This window comes from Nyctereutes procyonoides, unplaced genomic scaffold (assembly GCF_905146905.1).
Source record: "Nyctereutes procyonoides isolate TBG_1078 unplaced genomic scaffold, NYPRO_anot_genome, whole genome shotgun sequence".
NCBI classification, from domain to species: Eukaryota; Metazoa; Chordata; class Mammalia; order Carnivora; family Canidae; genus Nyctereutes; species Nyctereutes procyonoides.
Genome location: NW_026575049.1, coordinates 4,886,355 through 4,909,788, shown reverse-complemented (window position 1 = coordinate 4,909,788; position 23,434 = coordinate 4,886,355). Strand labels below are relative to the sequence as shown.

General features: G+C 38.3%; 1 pseudogene; it reads left to right on the top strand.

Annotated features, from left to right (window-relative positions):
• Nucleotides 1-19,446: 19,446 nt before the first annotated feature.
• The window catches only part of LOC129511579 (tigger transposable element-derived protein 1-like), a 38,153-nt pseudogene continuing 34,165 nt past the window's right edge, over nt 19,447-23,434 (top strand).

The window sequence follows — 23,434 nt, the reverse complement described above, 5'->3', positions numbered from 1 at the left end:
GAGCAGGGCATAAGTTTTGATTCTGACATGCTGTATCACTTTGAGCTATTTTGTTCATCTTTATGAGCCTCAACTTCTTAGACAGTAATATCGGAATACCAACGACTGACTATCTCTAGGTTGTTGTGAGGATGAATGGGGGGTCATCTAAAATGCCATCACACAGCTAGTGCTCACAAGTCAAAAGATTTTACTGCAACAACTTTACTCCTATTTTGCTAGCCATGACTGAAAAAAATAGTTTATAATAATTTGTTTCATTATTTTTATTTTATGTATACATTCATATATATACACATAAATATATATACAAACCTGTAATTTAATTCAAGTATACATTTTATATATATAAATTATATTAAATATAATATATAAATATATATATGTTATATCACAAACCATTTTTGTGTCTTTATACACAGACACACACACACACGCACACGGAGTATACATATAGCAAAAGCCTACGAAGTGCACTGGAGAACTTTTACTGTGATGTAAATCTTTTTTAAAGTGGACTATGTTCTTTATCTATGATTTCTTCTGAGGGGAGGCAGTCTCAGCCTAGAAAGAAACACGGATTTTCAGGTAGATGCAGTTTGGATCTTGATAAGGCTATCAGCAGTGTTGTCCTGGGCAGGTAACAAGAAAGTGCTACTTCTGGAGCTGGAGACCTTCTCTGAAAGTGTTACCAAATGGCACAGAAGGCTGAATTATCAACACATTTGAATACTCAGCTGCTTCTGATAGTGGCAAGCTTGGTATTAGAAAATCAGGATGAGAAAAGGAGGAGAGGATGAGAAAGTGACTTCTGCAAAGGGGGTTCTGAGTGAGTATGAACCCAGTCGTGGTTGAGCCATAAGTCCACACAGGTATCACTGTAGTTCATGTCCTAAGTTGCCAGCTTCTTGGAGAGCGGTTTTCCTGTGCACACAACCAAAGAATGAAGAACTCTCCCGGGAACGGAGATTCTACACTAAATAATTACATGTCTCCTTAAAATACATGAAGCAGAACTTTGTGAATTCAAAGTCTAATGAGACAAAAACACCATTGCACACAATCTCAGTTCACTCCCATGTTATCCTCCCCTACAAGCCACGGCAAACCGAGGTAAGTCTGGGAAGTCTGATTTATTCTCGTGTTGATGCCATGCCCACTATGGGCAACCCTGCCTACCCTGACCCATACTTCAACATTTGGTGTACTCAAGTTGGCCTGCTCTTTACTCACCTCTGGAAATGAAGATGGACAGACTAACAACTGCCAAGCAACTTGCTGATAGACTGGTTACACTTTAGCATGAAAGAGTTTAAAATTATTAGCTCAAGGTCTTTTGTAAGGTTTAAGTCTTTCACCTTTTCTTATGGAATACATGTCTTGTTTTAAGCAAACGCGAGATTTTGCAAGTAGATAGAACTAACTTCCTTCCTTCCTTCTTTCCTTCTTTCCTTCCTTCCTTCCTTCCTTCCTTCCTTCCTTTCTTTCTTTCCCCAAAATTTAGATGAAAATGTCCTAACTAATATGGAATATTCCATACTGGAACAATATGCCTTATGAACTTCTTATTCCACTCCAGTAGGTTCCTCCTTCCCTTAGGAATCTGGGCTGAACTCCCCCGGCTTTGAGGCTTTGAGGACTCTGCACAGGATGATGTTGAGCCCTGCAGTCTCACTGGAAGGAGAGCTTGTCCTGCCCCCTCTTCTCCTCCCCACCCTGCCTCTTCTCTTCCCTTTGCTCTCTTCTTCATCCTGTCTCTTAGCATTTCTTTCACTTGGCGCTGTTCAAAATCAAACTTATATGTCATTTCATTTTTAAAAACATTTTTTAAAGATTTAATATCTTTATTTGAGAGAGAGAGAGAACATGAGGGGGTGAGGCGCAGAGGGAGAAGCAAACTCCCTGCTGAGCAGGGAGCCCAAAGCGGGACTCAATCCCAGGACCCTGGGATCATGACCTGAGCCGAAGGCAGATGATTAACTGACGGAGCCACCCAGATGCCCCAGTATTTCATTTTAAACACATAAGATACCGTTTTAGCTGATAACGAACATAATGTATTATAATGATTCCGTCTTCCTAATGAAATATCACACAGTCTTATATACTGCAAACTATATTTATCGCCATTTGTAAAGTCTTTACTAAGCACCAGGCACTATATACTTTATATGTCTTTTCTCATTTAATTCAATGAAGTTAAGTATCATCCTCCCCATCTTTGTTGAGGAAATCAAAGTACAATCAAAGTTGACCTCTCTAGGTCAACAAACTTACTAAGGCAAATGGGATCCAATGATGAAAAGGCAGATGTAGTTTGATTCTTGCCTAAGTAAAATCATTTAATGGGGAAACAGGCAAATCAGAAGAATTTTGGCATGATAAGGGCTATGCTAGAAAAGCACTACAAAGAAGGGGCAGCGAAGCAAGACCTGTGAGAGAGGTCAGGTGAAAGCTTTTCCATCCAAGTAGTCTACGCAGCAACAGAGAATCAACAGAAGTAAGCCAGCAAGGGCAAAGGCGAGACGAGTAGAGGGTAAAGAGAGTATTGCTTCGTAGGAGGTGAAAGAAGGTCAGTATGACAGGCGTATGAGTTTCAGGGCGAAATGATTATGAAGGGTCCTCCAAGCCATTGATAAGCTGAATTACAGACTAAGGATAATGAGAAGGCATTACAAGTTTTTAACCATAGAGAATGGTATGGTTAAATTGTCTTTTAGAGACATCCATCTGACAGTACTGGGAAGGACAGTCAAGGGGAAAGACTGGACATAAGAAGCCTGGTTAGGAAGAAACATGGTTAGGAAGATGTTTTAGGGAAGGAGGTGAGAGAGGGTGGATGCTGAACCTGATTGATGTTAATGGTGGAAAGAAATAACAGACTTACGAGATCATTTTAAAACAGAAATGCAGGACTGCAGCCCTAATCTGAGGTGGAGCAGAGGCTATTTATTAAGAGTATGCGACCTGGGGACAGATTTTTTTTTTAGGACCAAAGTCTGCCTCCATACTTATCAGCTCTATGGCCTTGGCCAAGTCACCAAAGCGTTACAGGCCTCAGTTTTCCCATTTGTAAGGATGTGTTGCAGCAAGGCTCACCTAAGCCAATACCCATAAAGCACTTAGAATAGTATGTGACAATACTAAGCCCTTAAAACATATTAGCTGTCATTTTTGGTACAAGAATCTAGCGCTCTGACATAAAAGTGCACTCATTGACTGAGCTTGTATTCAGCGCCTACAGTGTCCCCGCGGTGCGTTCCCTCCGTGGACTTCAATGTTCTCATCTGTACAAGGACTGCCTTGGCGATGGTCTCTGGGTAGCCTCCAGCCGAAATGTGGTTGGACTAATGTTCATTAGCACTGAGACTACCACGCTGATTAAGTTGCAGTTAAGGGAAAAGTGACTCATTTCACTAACCAGGCCTCTGTGTGTCATTTGTCAATCCTCTTCTGCAGTGGGAAGCCGGCAACAGGAATGTAATTGATTCCACAACTCGGAGTGACTCCCTATTAGACTGCAGAGCCAGAGGATTTACTCTAGGGCATTTAATGACTTAGCAAGAAGGTGCCACGGAATAGCAAAGTTTACCTGGGTGGACGTAGAGTCTGCTTTCTGAGACGTTATTATGGTACCCTAAACAGTGGTGCCAGTCGAAGACAGAATGTGAGGCACCTAACCAGTCACTGTGTGGGGGCCAGAGCCTCATTGGAGGCATCAAGGCAGGTCTCCCATGGCTGGGGACCATTAGTACAGGCACACAGGCAGGGCTGGAAACTTCTAAGCGTTAAAGGTGTTTTTTTTTTTTTTTTTTTTAAAGAAAGGTTTTGTTTTTTTTTTTTTTTTAAATTTTTTTTTTTTATTTATTTATGATAGTCACAGAGAGAGAGAGGCAGAGACACAGGCAGAGGGAGAAGCAGGCTCCATGCACCGGGAGCCCGATGTGGGATTCGATCCCGGGTCTCCAGGATCGCGCCCTGGGCCAAAGGCAGGCACCAAACCGCTGCGCCACCCAGGGATCCCGAAAATAAGGGGATTAAGATAAGTTATGCATCTACAGTGATGAGAATGAGGATGTAACACAGTTTTGTGTCTTTTTTAACTTTTAACCCGCGTTAAAGGTGTTTAAATGGATTTCCTGCTGAGTTGAATAATGCAAGCCACAGGTTTGGGGTATTAAACATAGTGTCTCTTTCTCTCCAGAGGCTGAAAAAAGAATGATGAAGAAGTAAAAACGTTGCAAGAGGCAGCTCTCATGTGTTGAGCACTTACGAGGTAACATCTTGGAGCTTCACATCCATGTTTACTCACAGTCCTTCTGTCAACCCTTCAAGTTAAAAATAGTCCTGATTTTCAGATGAGTTAACTAAGGTTCAGCAAGCTTATGTACCTTACCAAGCCCGTATGGCTAATTTGTGGTGCGACACAAGACTCACGCTCAACACGATCTGCCTCCAATGCACACCGTCTTTCCACTCCTATGTACTTTGTTGAAATCATCAATTACTTTAATGAACTTATTTCATCTTTTTGCTGATAATGAGAATAACATATAACTATTTGGGGAGGAAAACACAAAGTTACCTATGAGGAAACAAATCACTGATCGTCTCAACATTTAATTACACCTAGAATTTTGAAGCATTTCTTTCTAGGTCACATGCTGTCTTTCCTTAAGGAAAAATAAATTACTGAGGTATGAATGACTTGCAGAAAGCTGTATATATTTAATGCACGCAGCTGCATGAGTTTGGGGTAAATATATACCTGTGACACCATCACCACTATCAATGCCAGTATCAAAGAGATGTCCATCATCTCCCAAAATTTCTACCTGCCCCCTTTTATTATTATTTTCTTTTATTCATTCATTTATTTGTGTGTGTATGTGGGGGTGCGGTGGGGAGATAAGAACACTTAACACAGATCTAATCTATTAGCAAATTTAAGTATATAATACAGTGAGCTATAGACATTATTCTGTATAGGGGATATCTAGAACTATTCATCTTGCATAACTGAGATGTGTGCCCTTTGACTATCACTTCTGCACTTCCCCCTACCCACCCTTCAGTCCCTACTCATTCTTCTTTCCACTTTGGTGACTTTGATTATTTTAGATTGCATATAGAGGTGAGACAACACAGCAATTGCCTTTCTGCGTCTAGCTTATTGCACTTAGCATAACATTCTCCAGTTCTGTCCATGTCCCAGAAATTCTTGATGTACCAGTGTTTTAAATGTTACATTTTTTAAAATTATTTATTTATTCATGAGAGACACAGAGCACGAGAGAGAGAGAGAGAGAGAGAGAGAGAGGCAGAGACACAGGCAAAGGGAGAATCAGGCTCCATGCAGGAAGCCAGATGTGGGACTTGATCCCAGGTCTCCAGTATCACGCCCTGGGCCGAAGGTGGGCGCTGAACCGCTGAGCCACCTGGGCTGCCCTAAGTGTTACATTTTTCTTTGACTTTTTCCATTATACTTAAGGACAGAAATCCTTTCTTATAAGGAATATTGATGAATATATCTATTTTCTACTTCCTTTTCTTCTAGATATATCCTGAATTACTCTTTTTTTTTTTAAGGGAGAGATTAGAAAAGATCAGAATAAATTGGATGGGTGATTGTTTTCTCAGCAGAGTGGTGCTCAGAAGTTATTTCTTGCCGCCTCAAACAGAGGCTGTGAGAGCTCAGAAACTGTACCTGGCAGGAATCCAAATGTCAAGGGTGATCAGGAAAATGTGATGAAGATGAGCCACTTCTGGTAGATTTGAAAGGTGTAGCCACCTGAAGAACCTAGGAGAAGACAGGCTCTGTGAGCTTACTGATCTCAGAGTCAGGACAGAATTTCCCATGTCTCAGGCGTGTGCCCAGGGACATCACTCACAGTGCTCGGAAGACTAGTAGATCTGAGACTGTACCTAGAGAAAACTCAGTCCTGGGAAACAGCACAAGAAGAACACTAGGATCAGTTACTAGAGGAAAATAATACTGAGTGCTTTGCAAATGAATGCAGGGTGACAAATAAAGAAAACCTGTTTTCCTGAATAGACTGTGTCTTTCCTGAATAGAAGTGTCTTTCTCTCTTTGTTACATCTCATGCATGTCCTAATGCAAAGAGCCCCGAAGAGGCAGAGGCTAGAAGTAACAGTCATTGAATGCTAACAGGGCTTTCAGGAGAAATCTTCATCCATTAAAATCAAGACTATCTGAGGACCACCATGGCCAGCATAATTTTCAAGATCATTTTTATTAGCAGCAAACACATTCAGTCCAAATTAGGCTGGAGGACTTCAAGATCAGGGTACAGCTAAAAAGGGTTAGGATAAAATTATAACTTGGTCCCTGGTACAGGGAAAACGGTATGACAAGACTCAAAAAAATAAAACATAGAATTAACCACATGACCCAGCAATTTCACCCAAAAGAAGTGGGTATACACTCAAAAGAAATGAAAGCTGGGACTTTCAACCCAACAGTTGAGTTGAACTTTTCAACTTGAACAGTTGAACTTTGAACTCAAACAGATCTTTGCTCACCAATATTCAGAGCAGCACTATTCAACAGCCAAAAGGTGGAAGCAACTCAAGTGTCTGTCAACAGGCAAATGGATAAATGAGATACGATACATACACGCAATGGAATATTATTTAGCTTTACAAAAGGAAGAAGATTACATGATACAACATAGATGAACCCTGAGGACTTTCCGCTGAGGGAAATCAGCCAGTCACAGAAGGACAAATACTATAAGGTTCTGTTTATATGAAGAACCTCAAATAGTGAAATTCATACAGTCAGAAAGTAGCAGGGTAGTGGCCAGGAGCTGGGGGAAAGAGAAATGGGGAGCTGGTGCTTCATAAACATAGAGATTCACTTCGGGAAGCTGAAAAAGTTCTGGAGACAGAGGGTGGTGGTGGTTACACAAAAGTGTGAACGCACTTAATACCACAGAAGGTACACTTACTGGCTACAATGGTAAATTTTATGTTGTGTATATTTTGCCACAAGAAAAAAGTAGATATACATATTTTAAGCTTAGAACCCTTATCATCGCACTATGCGTCATATATATCTTGTTTAAAACTTGAAATTGCTTAGTTTTAGTACAATAACACAACCTGTTAAATTAATGATATAAAATTTGATATTACTGGTTTGATAACTTTATAATTTTTGTTTATTTAAAGACTTTATAAATTTGGAATAGCTTTTCATACATTAAGTTTACAACTAATTATAGATTTGTGTTACAACAAAATAATTCAAGTAAAAAAAATGGCCTGTCTTTTGTAGCTAAAAAACTCAGATTGGAGCCTAAGAATTGTTTAAACTGGAAGCACTATTTTATTGTCACTGTTCACATAATACCTGATGATGCATACACCTTTGTTAACTATTGGTTTTTACAAAAGATTTCACTTTTTTACAGCAATTTTAAGGTTTACCATAAAATTGAGAGGTTCTTTGTTAATTATTTACTGTTTTATCAATTATATGTAGTTTATCAATTGCGATAGTTTGGGTCATCTATTTATGTCCTTTGGCTCTCAAATTATATTCAGGGATTTAAATTGAGATGTCTGATATTTTGGATACAATAGTCTTCTGATTATGATATGTTTGCCTGGGGAAGGGACTATGCTTAACTGAATCAGTCAGGTCTCGTTGATGCTGATGGCACTAGTTACCCTAATGGTTCTTCATCAGAGGCTGTCCCACCTATTGTGAACCCATCTTGCAAAATGTCCCCTGCATAGGGCTTGTGACTGATTTGGCTACAGCAAATTGGTTGTTACAAAAGTCTCCTGCGGGTTGCACCTAGAGTTCTGATTGAGGGAAAGTATATTTGCTCCCCTAACTCCTTGCACTCCTGCAACCTGACCACGAAGTACAAGCAGGTAGACTTGTCAAAGTGTGTGGGCCACTGTGAGCGCTAAAAAGTTTTAGGAAAAACCCTGCTGCTAGCCAAGCAGAAGTGATTGAAGTGGTTACTTAGAAGCGAGTTTTTTAGGGAGGTTAGTGAAGATGTTATACTTTTCTTTAATAGCTTTATTTTTACTGATGACATTGGAGTAACCCCTGCAGTCCGAGAATTACTAAAATATCATAAAAAACAGGAGTCCAGACACTCAGTTGCTACTGGTCTTCAACCTAGATAGTACAGGTGGCAAATGCTCTGGCTCTCAAATGAGTTAATAGATAATATTAGAAAGTCAGCTGTGTGTTATTCTTCACCATAATCCTTACTTGCCCATTGTATCCGGGTTCAGGTCAACCTGTATGTGGGGAGACTTTGTTGTGTCACCAATAGGTATAGCCATTTAGTTTTAAAGCCAAATATTAACCATCTGCTTTTTTAAAGAATTAAATGATAAAATCAGGTCTCTCATGTGTCCATTTAGATGATTAGGAGGTTTAACACGGCTGATTCAAAGCAAAATAGGTTTAAATCCTTCATATGTATTTGAATGTTTGTTCCAAGTCAAACATACATTTCTTCTAGTTACTTCTGCAGCTCTTGATACCGAGACTCCTGTACTTTGTCTCTTCAACACCGTGTGCTTTCTAATACTGTGCCAGAGGTTACAAATCACACAAGACAGGCATATTCCAGGGTGTCTTTACAATGAGACAACCTGAGAGTACTCTGTGCCTACACACATTCGCGGGTTGACCCTGTTTAGCTGGTCATGCTTCATGGCTACTACCCAGGAAATGGTATCACAATCAACCTGCATCGTGGAGAAGGAAGACAGCAATTTGGTTTTCTCAGAACTGAATTCTCTTGTCTGTGGATGGAGTACAAAGAGTTTATCTTAAATACTGTCCTCACCATATCTAATGAAGACAACTCTTTAGAAGAGAGTATGTTGCCCACTGGCAGGAGGGGGGTAAAGACAACAGGATGTTTTTCTGTTGTGTGAATCACACACCAGAAGGGAGTGTATTCATGCTTTATGATCTGCGATGAGCTTACCTTTATTAAACCACAAAACCCAGAGTGATAATGGATCACCCGTTTTCAGTGGACTGTATCCCCTCCTCTCTTCCCCACTTTATCTTTCTTCCTTCATTTCATTAAAGCAGATTTACCTTTTTAAACCATATTGTCAAGTTGGCCGAGACCCTAGTACTCCGTGGTAACACCATGTTTCACTGTACAAAGCAAGACTTAACAGTTCATGGCAATGACCTCAAACGACAGAATGGAATAGTAAGGAAAAGCATCAGCTTGGCAGTTAGACGATGTGAGTTCCCATCATTATACATTAGCAAGACCTTGATGATGTCACTTACTCTTTCTGAGACTAAATTTTATCATAAAATAGTAATATTTGTCAGGGTTAACAGAAGTACCTATAAGAATTTCAAAAGTTATGGTAAATAATGTGCACTGAATAGATATTTACCATGTGTACTTCATGTCTCCGGATACTGTGCATACCTGAACTCATTTAACTTTTATGACTTAATAGAGAAATCATGTTTCTACTTCTCATTCCTTGTGTATGAAATGTAGACACATTGGTAGACTCCACACATTGAGTGTGGTCTCTCTCTCTCTCTCTCTCTCTCTCTCTCTCACACACACACACACACACATTGTGTATAATGGGTAATTAAGAATTATTAGGTACACAATTTGGTGATTTGATGAATATATCTATATGTGGACAAAAATCACCACCCACATTCAAGCTAAGTAACATACACAGGTTCATGGGCTCTTTTAATTCTTTTCTATTCCCGATTTCTTTTGTTGTTCCTTCTTCTACCAATTCATAAACATCCCTTCCTCCAGTGTATGATTTATTCTTCTCTGCCTAGTTTCTTGAAAGAACGTTGGCTTCCTACAACGTTCAAGCACCCAGGTTTCAATCCTGTCCATGATGATCAATAGCTGTGTAATACTGTCAGATTGTTCATCAACATTTCATTTCCCAAATAACCAGAACACCTGCTAATACAGTTGTCACATTATTATTTTACATCATTTATTTCTCCCCTCATCCTTTTATAGTCGTCTTTCTGTAACCCTGCCCTTCCCTATGTAATTCAGAAACCACCTACTTGCACATCTCCATAAGGATGCCCTTGCAGCCACACTTCTGAAATCCTTCTCATTTCTCCCCTCTTATAGACCACAGCTGCACCTCTTCTGAGCTTTTTATCATCCTAACAGAATTATAAATAGTCTTTCACCCTGACTGTAAGGTTAACAGTTGCCTTCCAACTAGCTGTTTCTCAAAACCAGTTGATCATGAAATATCTCAGTTGAATCCTACACAGCATCCACACTGCTATTTCCAAGCATTTTCTATTTTCATTAAGTTCTGATTTCTAACCCTACCATCTTTGCTTTCTGTAACGATACTATTTTATAATTTGATGAAAAAGATGTTCAGTATGAGCTACCTCATTTTGCTACCTCTTCACCTCAAATTTTCTTAACATCTCAATCGTACTCTTACCCTTCTCCTTATATCAGAGAAAGAAAAACCACCTTTCCATTCCATCTACCTTTGAAAAAGGAAAACCTCATGGCAATTAAGAATAACTACCCCAGGGATGCCTGGGTGGCTCAGTGGTTGAGCGTTTGCCTTTGGGTCGGGGCAGGATCCTGAGGTCCTGGGATCGAATCCCACATTGGCTCCCCGCAGGGAGCCTGCTTCTCCCTCTGCCTGTGTCTCTGCCTCTCTGTGTGTGTGTGTCTCTCATGAATAAATAAATAAAATAAAATAAAAAAAGATGAACTAGCCCAAGTTTAAGAGTTCAAAAGACCTGTATTCAATTCCATGCTTCTTTCAGTTATCATCTGTATGATCTTTAACAATTCTCTTTGTCTTGTTTTACTCAACTGTAAAGCAGGAAAAATAAATACCTCAAAAGACCGAGGTGATAATTCAAAATAGAAGAGCTTTGGGACAGCGCCTTTACCCTATTCTTGATCCCATTTTCTTTGGTGATGTTCCCGTACTCTCTATCATATCCACTCTCTGATTACTAAGTGTCTAACCATAATCTCATCTTATTAAGTTGAAATTGGTGTTTGATAGATAAGATTAAGGGTACATTTACCTTGATGAGCACTGAGAAATGTATAAAACCATTGAATCATTATATTGTACACTTGAAACTAATATAACGTTGTAGGTTAATTATACTTTAACAAAACAGATAATTTTTAAAAAGAAACTAGTGTTTAGGACTAAATACCCTTCTTCCAATCTAGATTGTCTGAAAAATGTTTAATCACCATATAGGGCATTATCAGATTCAGCAACTAGAAATACAAGATACCCAATTAAATTTGAATTTCATTTAAACAATGAATACTTTTCAGTCTACTTTTTTTAGTGTAAATGTGTTGTATTCAATATTTGGGACACAGCCATACTAAAAAATATTCATTATTTATCTGAAATTAAAACTTGGGTCACCTGGGTGGCTCAGTGGGTTAAAGGACTAACTCTTGATTTCGGCTCAGGTTGTGATCTCGAGGTTGTGAGATCGAAACCATCACTGGGGTCTGCACTCAGCGTGGAGTCTGCTTCAGATTCTCTCTCCCCCTCTCCCTCTGCCCCTCCCACTCACGCTCACTCTCTCTAAAATAAATAAATCTTAAAAAAATATCTGGCAGCCTTAGCTGTATATCATTTTAAAGATACATGAGATCCTAGAAAAACCTCTGGTTTGATCATTTTGAGGGACTTAAAGAGAAAGAATGTCATAAAAGTTAAATGAGTTCAGTTTATTAAGTATAAGTTTCCCACTGCTGCTGTAAATGACCACAAATTCAGTGGCTCAAAACATCACAAATCTATTTTATTACAGTTCTGGAGGCCAGGAGTTCAAAATAGGTTTTTCTAGGCTAAAATGAAGGTGTAAGTTTGGCTGTGTTCCTTCTGGAGGTTCAGAGAGAATATTTCCTTGCCTTTCTACCTTCTGGAAGCAGACTGTATTTCTTAGCTTAGGTTTCCTTCCTCCATCTTCAAAGCCAGTAGCTTAGCATCTCTTATTTCTGTGACTCTGACCCTCCTGCCTCCTTTCTTTAATAAGGACCTTGTGATTATGTCGGGTGTGTTCAGGTAATCAGGACACTCTCCCCCTTGCAAGACCTCTAAGTTACATCCACAAAGTCCCTTTTACTATACAAAGTACAATATTCACAGGTTCTGGGGAGTAGGGCGATTAGGATGTGGATTTTGTTGGAGGACTATTACTCTACTTATTGTAGTGTGATTTGTCTGGTGACAACTCTTCTAGGAATAGATCCCCTCTGGAACTAGCTCTTCTCCTCATTTTATCCATATGGGAACTAAGGAAACGGTTATGTTTTTATATGAACTTTCTCCCTTAATTACAATTAACTAATATATTTTGGGCACCTGATCCCAGCTGAGCCACACCTTTGGAACCCTGAGAAAAAGGCCCATTGAGTTTTTCAACGCTGAAACATTAAAAAATAAACTTTGAGGGTTTTTGGAAACCATACCTTTACCATGTACCCAGTTTGTAAGTTTGTAATGAGTGAGACTAATGAAATTGGTGAGCAGAAAGGAAGCAGAGCTGAAGCAGGAAAATAGTGGGTGCCTGAGCTCCTGTTCCTGTGCTTTCTGAGATCCAGCCTGTATTCTTGCCCTTACCATATAAGCTCATTTATTCATTTGGTTTGGTTGGCCAACTCTTTCATGAAGTACTGGAGTTTCTATCCAATCAGATCCCCTCTTCTGTTTAACCTATTCTGAGTTGGATTTCTTTGTAACCAACACATTCCTTACTATCTCAAGAGCTTGAATGAGTAAGAACCTTTAGAATGGGGGAGCTTATCTGTAAGATGATGATTAAGAGTCATTGTAGGTAGAGAGATTCCTTTTTAGTCAAACAAATTTGATATCTGCACATGGTTTCAAACCACATTTCTGATTTCCTTTGCCTCACAGTGAAAATAAGAGTTTTTTCTTGAAACCCATCCATATGACCCTTAGACCTCTCCTTCTGTCTTAGTACAAGTATAGGGCAAAGTTCTCCTAAATGCTTCACAAAAGGCCAATTTTTCTTTTTGTGAGTAAAATTTGATGATATAATACATCATATAATGCATCAATAAGCTTCATGATTTTTACAATCTAATTATAAATTTACCTCTTTTCTTCTCCCCCCAGCATCTCTTTATCAATAAAATAGATTCCTTTTCTCAATTCTCTTTTCAAGACTTCTGAGGCTTAGAGGTTTTATGGCTTCTTTTATAATAACCAACAATAAAATTGCTCTATCTTTAGTAAAAAAAAAAAAAAAAGATTAAGGCTTCTTTATTTTTTTATAAATTTATTTTTTATTGGTGTTCCATTTGCCAACATATAGAATAACACCCAGTGCTCATCCCATCAAGTGCCCCCCTCGGTGCCCATCACCCAGTCACCCCCCACCCCCCACCCACCTCCCCTTCCACCACCCCTAGTTCTTTTCCAGAGTTAGGAGTCTCTCATGTTCTGTCTCCCTTTCTGATATTTCCCACTCATTTTTTCTCCTTTCCCCTTTATTCTCTTTCACTATTTTTTATATTCCCCAAGTGAATGAGACCATATAATGTTTGTCCTTCTCCGATTGAGGCTTCTTTAAAAAAAAAAAACTTACATATTTAAATATTTACCTTAACACTTATGACAGCCTAGATGCTCAAGACTCGACACAGTCTTTATTATGTGAAATATAGCAGGAATTGTCAAAGGGTCCTAAATTATCAGTAAACGCTTATATGGCTATAGTAGTTAATGATGGAATTTTATTAACTCCATCTGCTCCGCACACTCTATTTGCAGAAACAGAAAGATTGGTCATTATCTGGCAAATATTGCTGTCTCCACTGTCTCTAAAATTCTTGATTTTCAGAGCTAGAGTTATTCAGTTCTGTATTTTCCAGTGTCCCTAGGTCAGATCAGCTCTGGTTTTTAAAATTCTCATCACATTGGTTCATCTATTCATTTCTAAAATGTTTGGGAAGTAGATGCTGGGTGCCAAAAGCTGGGGTGCAGTAATGAGTGATTTATGGTTCTTCTTGTCATGGAATTTATGATTGAGCTGGGCAGGCAAACAAAGAAACAAATGTGGGTATGAGGCCCTTCCAGGATCTGAAACTCTTAAAGAGCTTTAAAAACACTAAGGGAAACACAGGTTTATTATCACCGAGTTGAGGGACGAGGATGCAAGGGAGACTGGGAAAGCAGATACAATGCAAAACTTCAACTTGCCCTTGTAGAGGGCAGACATCCAACAGTTTTATGTGTGAGGACCAGGCAGGGTTACCCCCACAGCCCTAGCATCCGAGGATCTTTCTGGTGCTTGGACACATGCTCTGTTTTCTAATTTATCTCATCGTGTTATCATCTGAAGTGATTAGTGTTGGGGGAGGGGAGCGTAAATACAGTCAAGCTGTGGCAATTGTATGAGCAATTTTCATCAGCAAGAGAGTGAACCCTATAGAGAAATATTATTTGCTGTGGGATCTTTGGAAATTTACTAAATTTTTCTGTCCTCATTCTCCTCACTTGTATATGAGAGAATTAGTTGCCTCTGTTTATATTCAGGGATACTTATGGCTCCAAGAGGACCTATCTTTAGATTTTTGGCAGTATTTCCAGCATAAAACCCATCTCAAAAGCTGGCCTTAAAAAAAGAGAGGTATGAAACTGCACAAGCAGTAAGTATATGTCTTTCTCCAATTCCACTCCATTTTGGAGAGTTACAAGAAGTACTCTAATAAAAAGAAAATGTGTTCGCATCACCCAACCTTCTGTTTCCCAAATTTATTTGGCCAAGGAGTCTTTTTTTTTTTTTTTGCCCTACATAGAATAACATGTCAAAATTATTAGGAAGTGGCTTCCCACTGATCTCAATTTGGGATCTCTCCAGCGACAGGCAGTAATAGGAAAGAACAGACATGAACTGAATACCTATGATGTGGCAGCGTTCTTGACAGGAGTTGGGAATTGCTAGCATGAAAATAATGACCCCTGCCCTTATCAAATTTATAATTTACTAGCAGAAGACTGACATTATAAATTATATATACAAAAACATTTTAAATTATAATTGTGATAAAATTCCAATGCAATGAGCTTCTCTTACTATATATGTGGGGAAACATATAAAGGTGTATTGAATCACTATGCGTGCATGTATTTATGTGCAGTCTTATTTCATATTCATAGTATCATCGTAAAGTAGATTTTATCATCCTTCTACACTGCTCATTGAGGGGACTGATCTTCTTGGTCTCAATTAAACATTTAGACTTATGAGACTACCATAGGCCATATGTGACACTAAATATGTAAAAGGACATGTAAGACAGGAGCACAGAATGCCAGCTGAGAAGCATCCTACATTTGTCTCATGTGTGAGACCAAGGGACAGTGCAGCAGATGACAGCTCAGGTATTAGGAGATAGGATTCATTAAGAGGATGCAAAATGGGTCTGACTTAGAAGCCTCATGCTTACAGAAGCCAACAGCTTTTGAACCTGCAAGAGCAGTTTCTAGAGCCCTTGCAAAGAAGGTGCTAGTTGGAAGAGTCTTTATAGTTAGGGAAGTCCATACCTATGGCTTCCACATAAAGCACTCATAGTATGTTTATAGTTCCTCCCTGTCCAAGTGCAATTTACCATGCAGGATTAATTTGGCTAAAGCTAACCCACAGCTGTGTTTCATGTCACAGGGAAAAGAGTTTTGCAAACTCTTTACCTACAAGGGCAAGGTGAGTAATTTCCCTAAGGTCACACCTCTAGGAACTAGGAAGCAATAAGTTGTCAAGGTCTGAACCTAAGTCTCTTTATTCCTGAAAGTCTACGTCTTTCAACTCTTAGAGTGTTATCCACTAGAGAAGGATTTATCTGAAAAAAAAAAAAGCAGTAACAGATAAAAGCAAGAACAGATACAGAGACATTAGTCATGAGAAAGGCTAGGGATAATTTCTCCACTGGACCAGCAGGGGAGGAGGAGAAATGAGATTGATTTTGAGAAAATAATGAATTGGCAGTGTTATTTTCAAGATTTATGAGTTTTAGAATGGCAGGCATCAAAACATCCTAGGATCAGTTTTATTGACGGGTAGGATAACCTCTCAGTGTAATGCACTTATTTCTAATCAACTTGAGTGAAAGTTAGTTTCCTAACAGAGAAATAAGTGGCACTAACTTAAAATTAAAAGTTGTAAACCTCATTACATAAATAGTAGTTCAACGGTTCCGATTTTCTACTTTCTTTCCTATATGAATGCATACCACAGCCCTTTCACATTACCAGTTGTAAATATCTAGTGATCAACTATCTCACAACAGGGATTCTTTTGATGTTCAATATGATTTATAATGTCACTGGGCAAAGCAAAATACTCCAGCTAACGTAATTCATTTGGTTTAGAGCCAAGGAGAAAGGAAGCATGTGTAAACAAACTTCTCCTTTAAAAAGTGGTAATATTATGTAGTCATCTTGAGCTAGTGTAGTGGAGTCTGTCCATTTAGGAGAGTAAGAATCTATTTTGTCAGATTCAGTGCTTTTTTAGGCACTGAGATGGAACATACCACACGAATACTATTACGTCTGTCAGTGGATTGCCCAAAATGCTCAGGCTTTTTTCTGTATGTTGTTATCTCAGTGGAGTTTCAATTGAGGAAATTAAATGTGTGTAGTGGTTTAATGGGAAACAGAGGTGTTTAAAAATGCTGAAATGGGTGTACTCAAACATGGCTTGGTTTAAAACGAAACTGCAGCAGTTTTCAAAATGGGATTCTTACTCTATTAAAATGCAAATAAACAATGTCTTTTTTTTCCCTTATTTCTGCCTTCTTCCCAGACATTCCAGCCTAGTTATAAAATAATTTTGAACTACATTAGGTTTTGTCATTGTCAAGACATGTTTTTTTTTTTCTGTATGCTGAAATTTATTAACAAATTCTAAAAGGATCACTTTTTTATTATTCATAGCAGGGGCCTGGTCAGATAAAATTTAAAGACTGATTTTTTTTTATTACAAATAAGCAGAGGAATTCCTGGAAGAAATATAAACCACTAGTGAGAAAGAAGTGAAGTGTCCAAAATTTTAAAAAGTGGCTTTCTCTGAAAAATGATAGCACTCAGTCTGCTGGATTAGGCTTTTAGGTGATTCCTTTCTACATTTTACTATATCTCAACTCCCCAAAAGTAAGTGGAGAAGTAGAGGTTCTCCTTGCTGATTGTACAACTGCACAGCAACTAAAATTAGTCTCCATTCCTATACTGATTTTTTTTTAACCCAAGGTACCCTATTTGTATCTAGATGACCCAATTTAGTTCATTGCAGTTGTTTTATTCTTCTTTCTAGATGGCTAGAAGTGGAGAACTGGATGTTAGAAAACTGCAATTGAGAGTGTGTATCTTTTGAGTCTAGGCATGGTGCAAAACTTCCTGGATTCCTTTGTTGGTGCATGTGGCATCTATCTCAGATACATATCCTGGAGTCTCTCGTCTCCCCTCATTGTCCATGTTTCTCTCTGCATTTTCTACTACAATGCTGTCCTCCTAAGATCCAGACTGCATTTTTTAAAGGATGAACAAGGTTCTTCTGTTTCTCTGTTATTGAATCAGAAGAGGCAACAGATCATTCTGGTCCTTACGCTGAGTGTGATGGGAAAATTTAAATCCTTCACATTTTCCAGAGGAAAACAGCCGTAAAAACAATAAAACTTTATCTTGGTTTTGACTGCCTCTCTTAGCTACTTGGTATCCCTTATAAGGCAAACTGGGTCTCCCTCTCCCCCCCTCCCTTCTTCCCTCCCCTTTCCTCTGATCTTATTTGTTTCATCGAACTCTTACTTCTATAAAGAAGTGGAGAATAAAACCCTGTTCTGAAACATGTCAAAGTTATCCTTCGTATCTATTACCTATTACTGTGTAACAAACTACCCCAAAGCTTAAGGTTACAATACCACCACTATTTTCTTATGCCCCCAGGTTCTGTGAATCAGACCTTTAGAACGAGTACAGTGAGTATGGTTTGTCTCTACAGTATTTGGGCCATAGCTGGGAAGACCCAGATGGCTGTGAGTGACTGGAATGCCTGGGGGGGTTGGCATCATCTGGAGACTTCCAGAAGTTTCTCTTGGTAGTTTGGGCTTCTTCATGGCATGAAGACTTGAAGGTAGTCAAACTTGGAGCTCAGGTCTCTGAAAGCAAGTGTTCCAATGAGACAAGGGCAAATTGCATGGTTTTATGTGAACTATCCCCAGAAGTTATTTGGTGTTATGTCCACTGCATTCTATGATGGTAGCAGTCACAATTCCACCTAAATCAAGGGGGAGGGGCATAGACTTTATCTCTTGATGAGTGGAGTGTTGAAGAATTTGTGTCCATGCTTTAGCACTACCACACTCTTATTTTTAAAGAGTTTATTTTCTTATTTTGGCTTCCTCCTTCTTGGTTAGATCAGCCAACCTCTTCCTAACAACCAGACAAGGTGTGAACATACACTAAAAAACAAAGTCTCCATTAAATTATTTTCAGAATCATCTATTCTTTTAACTTCCATCCAGATTTCTTTGGGCCAACTTTGAGAATCTTGACTTTATTTCCTTCTATACCACTTGTAATGATAAAATCATTAAGCAGCAGGTTGGGGGAAATTGTTTCCTGGGAGTTGGTTGTCTGCCCCACTAGTTTAATCATAATATCTCTCCAAAGACCCAACAGACATGGCTGAAATGACAAGACCTCATCATTTAGAGTCTTACTTTAATAACTTTGTTTCTTTTAAGTGGAATCTACAGAGCTAGTCCTAATAAATTGTAAAAAAATATGAAATTATAGCCATCCCTCATTTTATTCTGTTTTGCTTTATTGCACTTTGGAGACACTGCATTTTTTTTTTTTTTTTTTTTTTTTTTTTTTTTTTATAAATTGAAGGTTGGTAGCAACCCTGTTGAGCGAGTCTACTGGTGCCATTTTTTCCAACAGCATTTTCTCACTTTGTGTCTCTGTGCCACATTTTGGTAATTCTGGCAATAGTTCAAACTTTTTCATTATTATATTATTGAATGTATTATATTGTATATTATATTTTGTATAGTGATCTGTTATCAGTAGTCTTTGGTGTTTTTATTTTAACTGTTTTGGGGCACCACAATCTGTACCCATATAAGATGGTGAACTTCATCTGAAAATGCTGTATGCATGCTGAGGGTTCAGAATTATTCCAGCATAATGATATTATTTCTATTTTCTTGGGAGGCAAATGGCAAGAATGATTATGCTTGACTATGAAAGACAGACATATAGAGATGTGCTGTGAATTGCTTTTTAACATAAATGGCACTGGCCATTCTCCCCATCTCTCTTCCCCTCCTCAAACCTCCCTATTCCCTGGAACATGACAATATTGAAATTAGGCCAAATAATAACTCTATAATGGCCTCTAAATGTTCAAGTGAAAGAAAGAGGCACACATCACTCACTTCAAATCAAAGGATACAAACGATTAAGGTTTATGAGGAAGGCATGTCAAAAGCTAAGGTAGGGGATGTCTGGGTGGCTCAGTGGTTGAGCATCTGCCTTTGGGTCAGTGTGTGATCCCATGGTCCCAGGATCGAGTCTCACATCGGGTTCCCTGCAGGGAGCCTGCTTCTCCCTCTGCCTGTATCTCTGCCTCTCTCTATATGTCTCTCTCATGAATAAATAAATAAAATCTTAAAAAAAAAGCCAAGGTGGGCTGAAAGCTAGGTCTCTTGCACCAAACAGTTAGCCAAGTTGTGAATACAAAGGAAAAGTTCTTAGAGGAAATTGGAAGTACTATGCCAGTGAACACACAAATGATAAATAAGAAAGCAAAATAGGCCTTATTGTTGATATGGAGAAAGTTTGAAAGGTCTGGATCTGGATAGAAGATCAAACCAGCCACAACATTCCCTTCAGCTAAAGCCTAATTTAGACCAAGGCCCTAAGTCTCCTCAATTTTATGAAGACTGAGAGGTGAGGAAGCTGCAGAAGAAAAGTTGGAAACCAGCAGAAGCTGGTTCATGAGGCTTAAGGAAAGAAGTCATTTCCATAACATGAAAGAAGTCATTTCCATACATAAAAGTATAAGATGAAGCAGCAAGTGCTGATGTAGAAGCTACAATAAATTATTATCTTATCTAAGATAATTAATGGAGGTGGTTACACTAAACAACAGATTTTTGATGTAGACAAAATAGCCTGTTGGAAGAAGTTGCCATCTAGGACTTCTATAGCTAGAAAGAAGAAATCAATGTCTGTCTATCTTCAAACCTTCAAAGGACAGACTCTTTTTAGGGGCTAAATGGAGGTGGTGACTTGAAGTTGAAGCCAATGCTCATTTACCATCCTGAAAATCCTCGGGTGCTTAGGAATTATGCTAAATCCACTTTGCCTGTGTTCTGTAATGAATCAATAAAGCCTAGATTATATCATATCTCATTACAACATGGTTTACTAAATATTTTAAGTTCATGGTTGAGACTTACTGCTTCGGGCTGGGAAGGTGGGGGCAGATTCCTTTCAAAATATTATTGCTCGGGGCACCTGGGTGGCTTAGTGGTTGAGCGTCTGCCTTTGGCTTAGGTTGTGATCCCGTGGTCCAGCAATCAAGTCCTGCATCAGGCTCTCCACAAGGAGCCTGCTTCTCCCTCTGCCTCTCTCTGTGTGTCTCTCATGAATAAATAAAATCTTAAAAAAATTAGTGCTCACTGAAAATGAACCTGGTCACCCATGAGCTCTGATGGAGATGTACAATGAGATTAGTATTGTTTTCATGCCTGCTAACATAACATCTATCCTTTAGCCCAAGGATCAAGAAGTGACTTTGACTTTCAAGTTTTACTATTTAAGAAACACATTTCATAAACCTATAGCTGCTATAGATAGTGATTCCTCTGATGGACCTTGGCAAAATACACTGAAAACTTTCTGGAAAGGATTCATCATTCTAGAGGCCACTAGGAATATTCATGATTTATCAAAGGAGGTAAAAATATAAACATTTATTGGAATTTGGAAGAAGTTGATTCCAACCCTCATGGATGACTTCAGGGATTCAAGACTTCAGTGGAAGACTTAATTGCAGATGTAGTAGAAATGGTAAGAGATCTAGAAGTAGATATAGAGTGTAAAGATGTGACAAAGTTGCTGCAATTTCATAATAAAACTTTCACAAATGAAGAGTTGCTTCTTAAGGAAGAGCACAGGAAGTGGATTCCTGAGATGGAATCAACTCCACGTGGAGATACTGTGAAAACTGTTGAAATGAAAGCAAGAGATTTAGAATATTACCTAAACTTAATTGACAAAATAGCCGAAGGGTTTGAGAGCACTGACTCCAACTTTGAAAATTCTGCAGTGGGTAAAATGCTATCAAACATCATCACATGCTACAGAGATACCGATTTTGAAAGGAAGATGAATCAATGTGGCTGACTTCATTGTTGTCTTATTTTAAGAAATTGCTACAGCCACCCCACCCTTTGCCACCGCCCCCCCTAGTCAGTTAGCAGCCATCAATATTGAGGCAGGATCCTCTACCAGAAAAATGATTATGACTCATTGAAAGCTCAGATGATGGTTAACATTTTGAGCAATATTTTTAAATTAGGGCATGTACATTTTTTTTCTAGACATGAGGCTATTGCATCCTTAATAAACTATAGTAATCGTACAAACATAACTTTTTATATGAACTAGGAAACCAAAAAAATCCATTTGACTTACTTTATTGTGATGTCTGCTTTATTGTGGTGTTCTGGAACCAAAGCCTCAACATCTCCAAAGTATACCTGTACTTTGTAAACTATTAGAAATATTACAGACTTAAGTTCTTATGAGTAGCTACATGTTTTTACCTACTGTGTTCCTAATATATCCTCTGTGAAGATATTTCTTGTACTATTTGTGGGAAAATCTCTTTGCCCACATTTTTAGACTGAGCATTGATTGATTTTGTGTATACTATAATTTAGCGATTTAACAGTTTGATGACTATACAGAAGAAGGAAAGATGGCAAACACTAGAGTATTATCTTTTGTTGTTTACACTAACTTTTAGACTAATTATAAAAGGAAAAATCTATGCTCATGAATTTTGGAAATAATACGGCACTTCCAAATTATTTCCATATGGTGTTGGATTTAGTAAAGCAGCAAGAGGAAACTTTAATTATAATATAGCAGATAAATATTGTGAATCATGGAATATCACCAATATATAAAGTGACTCAATTTTTCAAAATAAAACCTGAATGCATGGGCTGACAGTGAAATATAATACTTAACACTGGAATTGAGCTGGAAAATTTGGGTTGTGTGGTCCACACAGCTATGTAAAAGCATCACATAATTGTTTAAATATGTCTTCAGGCATAATTCAGGCTAAGCTAAATTTAATGCGTAGCTATATTGATCCTGAGCATAGTTAGTGATTAATAATAATACTTAACCATAGTCAGCAGCTTTCTTATGAGGGCTCAAAATTATTCCACCACAATGCCATTAGTTTCTATTATCTTGGGAGGTAAATGGCAAGAATGGTTACCCTTGACTATAAATGACAGACATACAGAGAAGTGCTATACATTTCTTTTTACCATAAATGAGAAATTGGAGCAAAAACATATGCCACATTTGTGTTTGTTTTTTATTTTAAGCTTAAAACCCTTTTAAAATACCAATCTAGCAAATATTTTTATTGTTACTATATCATTTCAAGGAAGAGCTATAGATTATTCCCAACTATGCGGGATCCTATTTGTGAGCAGAAGTAATGCAACTCCTAATCCTGTTTCTTTATTCTATCATCAATAAATAGAATGCATTACTGTATTTTTTGTTTTTATCTATTAAAAAAACATCTATGAAACCTAAGTAGGGCATAATATATTCATTTAATGTATTTTCCCTTGAGCTGTCTATTGGTTCTAGCTAGAAGTTTCTTGGGCCAACTGACTGGATTGCCAATTGGATCGATTGTTAAGTTGGCCATTCACCATGTGCTGGATCAGAGTCCATTTATTTGGCCATATGTAATCACAGAGTAGAATCGATTGACACTTTTTTCAGAATCGCTGATCTTGCTTAGACTCAAATTGCCAAGCATGGGACAAAATTATCTGTTAAGATAAAGAAGAAAATGCTTAACACATTCTGCGATAAGTAGGGTGGTTTTCCCCCATATCATTCTGTTTACTTCTGAGATTTGTGAGTTGCAGAATGTTATACACTCTATGACATATTCTCTTGAAAGCAAAGTGTAATGCTTAGGGACTTGCCCATCATTTCATGTGTCATGACTTAGAGGAAAGCAAAGAAGGAAATTCTTGTATATAAAGTAGTTAGATATTTTCCTGAATTAGGATTCAGAATTGTTTTTGCATCACTTTGAGGAGCGGCT